At 35.9% G+C, this 8,687-nt stretch overlaps 1 long non-coding RNA gene across 2 annotated transcripts; it reads left to right on the top strand.

Moving 5' to 3' along the window:
• The first annotated feature begins 4,306 nt into the window (after positions 1 to 4,306).
• LOC120280845 lies at positions 4,307 to 6,816 on the top strand. Of its 2 annotated transcripts, none has more exons than XR_005542416.1 (3): positions 4,307 to 4,436; positions 5,417 to 5,468; positions 6,601 to 6,816. It is a non-coding gene; the product is annotated as an uncharacterized LOC120280845 (long non-coding RNA). The 2 variants fall into 2 exon arrangements; XR_005542415.1 differs by having other exon boundaries at positions 4,307 to 4,449.
• Positions 6,817 to 8,687: the final 1,871 nt, after the last annotated feature.

The following is an 8,687-nucleotide window of genomic DNA, read 5'->3' as shown; positions in this document are numbered from 1 at the left end:
AATGTGTTCTTATTTGGGTAAATTTAGAAATAGTGAAAAATCAAGTAAGTGTTCTACCAAATATTTTTTAAAATCGTTTTGCCAAATTTAAAATCATGATACCTAAATTTTGCACTAATTTATATGTCAATTAAGAATTTGTATAAAGAAAATTTCAGAATTAGAAACAAGCAAAAGCTAGAATAGTAAGATGTTAGGATTATCTAATTTAAATTCCACACAAATTATCACTTTGGCTTTTGTTGGAATAAAATTTGATGCAAGTAATTATAAAAATAAAAATAAAAATAAAAACTATGCTTACTATCACTTAGTTTGTCCCTCTGTATATTTTTTTTAAACATAATTAAAGAAACTTACATTTCAATATTTTTACTTATTGTTACTAATTGTTGGGGTGCACATAGGATGATGGGTTACATGTCCTTTAAGGAGGCCTCCAACTTAGTTGAATAAAGTTGCACATGCTCACTTCAACCTTAATTCTATGCTAATAAATTTAATGCAAATGTTATGCTGCTTGAAAATCTACAGTTATGTTGCATAATTCCAAATAACATAGTTGTACACACAATATATATATATATATATAACCACAAGTTTTGAATAGATAAGCTTTGATGGCCATGGGCTATGACGACGAAGGTCTTCCCATGGGAAGGCTTTTAGAATTTGATAAAGGAAATACTATTTTGTATTTCTTTGCTTTATTATAAATAAAAATTATCATCAACATTTATTCCACACAAATATGTACGTTTAAAAATGATTAAATTTACAAAACCTCGAAAGTAGAGCAAAGGAATTATACTCGTTCTAATGAGAATGGAAGCAAACTAAACCTCATTCTCGAAGAAATGCATTTTTAATTTCTGGTGCAACACAAAATCATACATTGGAAGCCATAGGAATTACCAAGACAATAAATCAAATTAACGATTTATTGTTTAACTAACATGCTTCAAAAAGGTTATTTTTTCACAATATTTACAAAGTTGATTCAAAAATAAAATAAAGAATTATAGATCTATCACTAATCCACACCAAAGTAGTGATCTCTTGCATCCCAACCATTCAAATTATTGGGTATACTGCCACGTCGAGCCCACTTTATGATGCTTCCATGACGCAGTTTTAGTATACAACCATGAACATGGGCTTGTTCATGCTTGTGTTGCTTTCAAGCAACTCTTGGGATATTGCAAATACTCTATACATAGGTATTTAGCTCTACAAAGATATTGTACACAAGATATGCACAAGCTCTGTGGCTCTTAGAAGATTAATGGTATTGTTTATGATACTATTTAATTATGGTATTGTTCACAAGGCGTGTCCTAGAATATGGGACATATTAAAGACCATTTAGCTCCTAGAAAAATGTACATATAAGGCCTTCATGTTATTGCATGCTGGCATGTAGCAGCCCATGTAACTTCTAGAAAACCAGAAGACTATATATAGTGCCCATTTATAATCACTGTTCATTGTACTGTACACCTTATATCCATGTACATGGGGTGTATCAAGGTACGAAATTAGGGATCTTTAAAGCCCTAATTTTGCCATTTTTTTGTAGAGAAGGTTAAGAGAAGTCAAAAGCCAAGAATAAACGGGAGAAGCCTCAATTTGACAAAGGCTCATGAAAAGAAACCCAAAAGGCATATCCTTGGGATTTGAAAGAGGTCAAAAACTGGGAAAAGCAGAGATGAAAGTATGCTAGAGCTTTTGGTCTTGTTTGTTGCAATAGTGCCAACGTATTGTAAGGTTGATAGATAAGCCTAGAGCAAGTTGGATCTTCTAAGAGGTGTGTGAGTTGTTGTTGTTGTTTTTTCTTTTTAAGAATGATTTCTTTCTATATTTGGTTCCAAATTGCTAGATATTAACCTTAAGATTGTCTCTTAAGAGTTAAGAATATTGTTGAAGATAGAACAAGAACCAGTGATGCAGATGGTGTGGTGGCATCCAAAGAGGATTCATGCTCGCATGAACCGGTTCTGAAAAGTACCCGCATTGCTAGGATACCGTTGCACTACATGATTATGTGAAGAATGAATCACCAGTCATGTGAGTGAGAACATGAGAAATGGGTTGATAAGGTCGAGTGGTTATTGAGTTGGAAATTGATTCACCATATATTAGGCGAAGGCAAATAATGAAGGGATAAGCAGAATTATTCTCCATTTTTCCTATCTATCTTCTTCTCTCCCTATTCTTTTCTTCTTTATATTCTTCTCCTCCTGTTCTTATTGTTTGAACCCATAGCATGACATTAGAAACCTTTATCATCCATCATTTGGTGCTTTCGTTGAGAGAATGATGGAGATGATGAAGACCCGTTCCAAAGCCTTAGACGATCAATTATTCCAAATCACTAAAAAATTGGTTCGGCATGACTTTGTTTTATATATGTTGGAATATCTTTGCACTGTCATGTGAAAACATTCGAACTCTTTCAAAATGTTGGAGAAATCCACTATAGTCATTTGCTAGTTTCTCTAGCCTGGCATCCACCTCTTTGGATCCAGTTACTTGACTTCCCAAGCTAGAAATGCACTTTTCACCAGTGACAAGATTTTGTGGTGGCTCTTTCAAATTGAGCATTTCTTCACATTTCATCAGATCCCTAGAGATCATAAGGTTACTGTTGATGGGTTTCATATGATGTGGCTGGTGCTCTAGTGGTAATAATATATGCATTGCATAGAACCATTCACAACATGGGTGGACTCTTGCCAAATCGAGCTCTGATTTGGGCCTTCCACTTTCAACAATTATGAGGCTGAACTCAAGAAACAAACTACTATAACCAACTAACTTGATGAATTTGATGATCTTTCTACCAAAATCTTGCCGTGAGTAACGCCAATATTTGCAATTGCTTCCTCTCAGGCTTACACGAGGATATACAATGGGAGCTCTACCTACTTAAGCCACAAACCTTGCATAAAGATGTAGGAATGGCGAAGTTTGTGGAAGATAAGTGTAATGCCTCCAAGGTGATTCCTTCCTGTTTAACACCTGCTAAACCAACAATGCCTCCATCAGTTCCCACTCAATTGACAAACCATTAGCCAACCTATCCTATCAAGCGTCTAATACCGGTGAAGATGGCATCATGAAGGGAATGCAACCTAAGTTTCAAATGAGGAGTAAAGTTCAAGCTTAGACACTACTGTCAACCACCATAATTCCTCTAACTAATGGCAAATGCTAAGGAAGAGATGCACCTGATGCTCTACTCGTGGCAACCAAGCTTCTGAACAGCATACCAGAATCCCACCAGGGTAACAAACAGACTAACAAACCACCTTGAATTTCTTTCCATGCCCTAATGGGCCAAGTGGTTTTTTTTTACCCTGAAAGTAGCTCAATCCGTTTTCGGTTGCGAGGTAGTTGTTCTCATTAAAGGTGGTCCACTAACAATTTTATTTAGACCCATCTAGCAAGCCATCTAGGTCCGGTAATTTAGCCATCTCCTTACCTTTAGGTGATTGTTGGAAATGAAGAGTTCATGGATTACGGCGGTGCAAGTCTCCAAGTTCCTTTGAAGTTTAGTAAAGCCTAATTCTCTGTGGATCTTTTACTCCTACCAATCTATAGAGTTGTTATAGTATTGGGTGTGCAATGGTTATCAGGTATAGGCCCAATCCTTTTTTATTATCAAAACTTATGGATAGAGTTCAAGCATGGAAACTCAATAGTTCTGTTTCATGGGTGGATATGCACTAATTAATCTCAATACTACATCCAACTTGATGAAAAGTATACAATCCGAAGCAGTGGCCCACTTTTTTCATCTGTCTATTGAGACAATGCGCCTCACCCAACAGTCCAATGTTGATCCAGAAGTACCATCAACATTCTCCTTCTCTCTTTACTCCCTCTTATCAAATATGCCAAGATTTTTGCTTGGCCTACCAGACTACCTCCATACAGATTAATGTAGTATAACATTCCATTATTTTTTAACATGACAGTGGTGAATGTTATGCTATACTGATATCCATACTTTAAAAAGTCTAAGATTGAGCTGCTTGTTGGTTAAATGATCTCCGACGAAATCATTCGACCCTGTCAAAGTTCATACTCCTTTCCAATTCTCCTAGTAAAAATGTGGACCCCGCCCTTAATTGAAGCCTGTTTAAGTTACTAAACATGCTTATTTTTCCCCTTAATCCCTTATTTTGGCTTCTTGCTATGAAGAGCTTGCGACATGAGGATTTGTGGAGGGATTCTTGGATTTGTCCCATCCTTGTCGGCTGTCATTATTGCCTCATCTCTTTGCCTTATCTCTATCCCTCCCTTGCTGCCTTCCATCCTTTAACCTCATTTTCCTCTCCATTGAAGCTTCAAGAGTGAAAAACTTTACCATAGCACTGTAGCGGTGACGATCAAACCGGGGAGGAGCTCTTCAACTTGTCATCAACCTAGAGGTATTTGCTAAAGGTTGTTCACCTTGTCCGGAAGCTAATTTCCCTTTTTCATGCATGGTTGTTGTTAGCTTGTACTTATGCATGTTTGCATGGGATTGCACCACCTTCTTTCTTTGATTGTTGTGCTTATCCTTGCATGAAAACCCTCCCTTTATGCATGCTAGAACACTCTTATTTCTTTTGGAATATCATTAGTTTTTGGCCTCCAATGTTTTACTCTTGGAACCACCCTTATATTTATATAGTTATGTTTTAAAGATCCAAGCCTGCATGTAGTAGACACCCTTGTAAATGGTTTCACATGATTGTACCTACTTATATGGTTGTAGAGAGTTTGTGAGCATAAAGCTTTGTTCTTGCCTTTTTGTTTGAGTTTACAGATTTTTAAATTGGCTTGAACCTTTAATTAGCATAACTAGTTTATTGTGGACTTATATTATTACACACTTTGTTTGCCATGTTGGTCTTGTTACCTCTCATGAGCTTTACTTAAGTGCTTGGGTTTCATGGAATTCAAAATGTTGGAGACCTCTAAGTTGTAGTCCAATGTTTAGATATCAAAGTGCTTCTCAAATAAGGTCCATGATACTTCATATTTTGCCATTATTATCGTTGAAGATTTTAGTGTGTCTTGATTAGATTCTACAACCAGTAAGCATAGTATATATATGCCTACATTTTGACCTGTGCAGTCTTCTAAATGTAGTATATAAATATGTACTTATAAGTTAGTTTTGCAGCCACATACATGTGGGTTTTATGCACACATCTATGCTTTAACCTGAGAGATGTAATTCCTTCTTCATTTCTCTCACATCCTGTTCATAAATATTGCTACCCATTCAATTTCTCCATGTTCATGTCTCACATCTTTGTTATTACCACTAATGGTGGAATTGTACTAGACTTGCTTGTAGACCCCTTCATACTATTGTTGCATTAATTAGGAACTTTGACATAGTTCGATGTCTTTATTATAGGACCACCGTGAGGCATTTATTTGGATCTCAATTGGGATTGGACTATTATCAAGTAAGTAATCAATTGAACCATTGTATTTAAAATTTTGTATTAAATTTATTATTTATTTTTATTTCTTTGAAATCTTCAAAAAATTATTTGTGATTATTCATTGAAATTTATGTTGGGGAATGCCATCACATTTTATTGCTTATATCTTAGATAAATAACCCCTAGACTTAGTTGGAACATAGTGTTTTATCTTGACAATCTTTATGCTTGTTTATTTTCCCTTATCAACCAAATTTTTTATAGTTATATTTTCTTTATCATCCAATCATACAACATGATGATTTGGAATTAAAATCTTAGTCATTCAAATAGAATTAGAGGGTTGGTAGATTTTGGGTAATTATTTATTCATTATTGTTTTATCATTTTCTTCATGAGATGTTTTTAGTGGATATTTACCTTTCATTGCCTCTTAATGTGGGAGTCTAGCAAGGTTTGGAAGTTGGGAATCTCTGGTGTATTTATTATTTATTTTAATTAGTTAATTCTTTTTGTTATTACGTGACATTGTTTTTGGCAAAATAATTTTAAATTCTTGTTACTATTTCTTCATAATAGTAGCCAGGTTAAGATTTAGAAAAGTTGGTATTTTCTTTTGCATTTAATTAATTGTCTTTATCATTTATTGTTTAATTATTTATTTACTTTATAATATTTCTTGAATTTTTGGAAGATATGTGTGAAAATTCTGTATTCTGGACTTTGGAATCTGTCTGAATATTTTGGTCTTCAAATAAATGATATGCAACCTTGTCAGTGGGGGGTTAAACCCTGACCTTGTCGACAAGTAATTTTGGAAAAATGAGACTGCAGTTTCGCACCATGTCCGTTCGGTGAAATAATCAACGGCCACCTGATATTCAGTCTCAGGTCACTGAGGGTAAATAAATGATTTCTGTTACTTTGGCTCGGGTCTGTCACCGAGGATAAACAAATGACCTTTGGCACTTATAGTGAATTTGGAGACATACTCTGGATTTTGTTATCTATGTTTTATCCTTTGGTTTTGATAATACTATTTGGTGCTCTTGATTTTTGTACAAATTTGATATTTGAATTTTTTTGTTTTTGGTTTGTTTTGGATTATTTACTGGGCTAGTGAGCTCATGGATTTATTTCAAATCCTTTTCAGATCAAGAGCAGTAGATCCAGGGATCTTAGAAGGCTTCTAATAGATGTCTTCTTTGGAGTTATGTCTTATGGCTTATGTTGTTGTATCAGTTGTATTATTGTTTAAGAACTTCCTTATAGGTCATGCTATATTTCATCTGCATTGTATTCGAGTTTGGTTGTAAACCTTAAGCTGTACTCTTATATGACATTTCTGTCAGTTTATTTTCTACTCCTAGTCTGTGTTTAGGTTTTTAGGCCTTGCAGATTCACTGGGCCCCACCCTATGGGTCTGCGGTCGTTTGTCAGCGTACCAGGTTCCAGGCGTGACAAAAAAAGAAAGACCGGTCCTAGAGTTTCTATGTGAACTTTTGTGCTCTCAATGGAATCACCATCAAGGATAAGTTTCCAATCCCCACTGTCGCCAAATTGCTTAACGAATTCGCTGTTGCACATGTATTTTCCCTATTAGATCTATGTGTGGGCTATCATCAAATTCAAATTAATACCTGAGATGTTCAGAAAATAGCATTTTGTACACACGAAGGCCTCTATGGTTCCTATAATGCTGTTCGGGTTATTGAATATGTTGTCCACTTTCCAAGCCCTTATGAATTGATCTTCTAACCAATCTTGCACAAATTTGTTCTCGAATTCTTTGATAATATTTTGATCTATAGCTCATCATGGGAGGTATACTTGGATCATCTCAAGGTTATCTTCTCTATTTTCCATTCACGGTATTTGGTTACAAAGATAACAAAATGCGAGTTTGGGAGCACTGAGATTGCCTGTCTTGAGGATAAGATTTTTGGCTTTGGCGTCTCCGTTGATCTAGATTAAACCATTGCCATATGAGGATGGCCACTATCGGACTCTCTCAAGAACTTATGAGGTTTTCTCCTCCTCACTGGCTATTACCGAAAGGTTATTCAATAATACTCCTTAATTGCCTCACCCTTGATAGAATTGCTCATCAAGAACAGCTTCTTCTGGCTACTAACAGCGATGGTGGATTCCAGCAACTAAACTCTAGCGAACACCTTGGGCAGAGGGATTAGCATTACACTCTCTCAACGTGGACAATCTCTACCTTATTTTAGTAAGCAATTAACACCCCAATTGTAGAACTCATCAACCTATGCTAGAGAAATATTCACAAACACTGAAGCTATTTGGAAATGGCAACAATATTTACTAGGAAGTCAATTTACATTCCAAGCAAATCATCAGAGTCTTCACTTACTTATCTCCCAAGCTATTCAGGCTCTTGAACAACAGAGATGGCTAATAAAACTTTTGGTGTATAATTTTGATATTGTATACAAACCCAGTGTTATCAATACTAAAGCAGATGCCTTATTGTGCATACCCTAATCTATACTTCTTGCCTTATTCACAGTGTCTCAACCTCTAGTGGCCCTTTCGGAGACCTTGCAACAATTCTATATGACTAACTCTGCTTCAACTTAGCTTTTCCAGGTAGTGGAAGTAAATCCAACCAATCATCCGGGCTATGCTATCAACATTTCAACCACTATACTAAAGGTAGTGGAAGACTACTTTTCTATATGGGGCATTATTTTCCTTTGGAATCGACATTTCAACCACTCATCCTCTCAAAATTTTATAACTTTCCCATCGATGGACATGTGGGTGTCCAATGGACTTTTGTCTGAATTGCCGGCACTAGCTATTAACAGGACTACACAACTCGGTTAAAGAATATGTGTCCCTATGCTCAATCTATCAAGCGTCCAAGCCTTTCAATAAGCCACATGAGGGCTTAATTCAACCATTACAGCTTTCCAGAAAAAATTTAGGATTTTGTTTCTCTTGATTTCATCACACATCTAACCCCCCTCCTCTGGTAAAATTGTAGTGATGGTGGTTGTCGACCTCATCTCAAAGATTGCAAAAGTCTTTCTCCAAGATGTGATCCATTTACACGGCACTAGGAGCACTGTCATTTCTGATTGTGCCCCATTGTTCATGAGTGCTTTTTGGGCTGAGTACTATTTAAGCTTTAAGGCACCACTTTGGTGATGAGTAGTTCTAACCACCGCCTAGACTAATGAACATTCTGAAGTCCTTAACTGGTGTCTTGAG

This window comes from Dioscorea cayenensis, chromosome 17 (assembly GCF_009730915.1).
Source record: "Dioscorea cayenensis subsp. rotundata cultivar TDr96_F1 chromosome 17, TDr96_F1_v2_PseudoChromosome.rev07_lg8_w22 25.fasta, whole genome shotgun sequence".
NCBI classification, from domain to species: Eukaryota; Viridiplantae; Streptophyta; class Magnoliopsida; order Dioscoreales; family Dioscoreaceae; genus Dioscorea; species Dioscorea cayenensis.
Note: the sequence above shows the minus strand (reverse complement) of the source record. Positions and strands in the feature narration are given on the sequence as shown.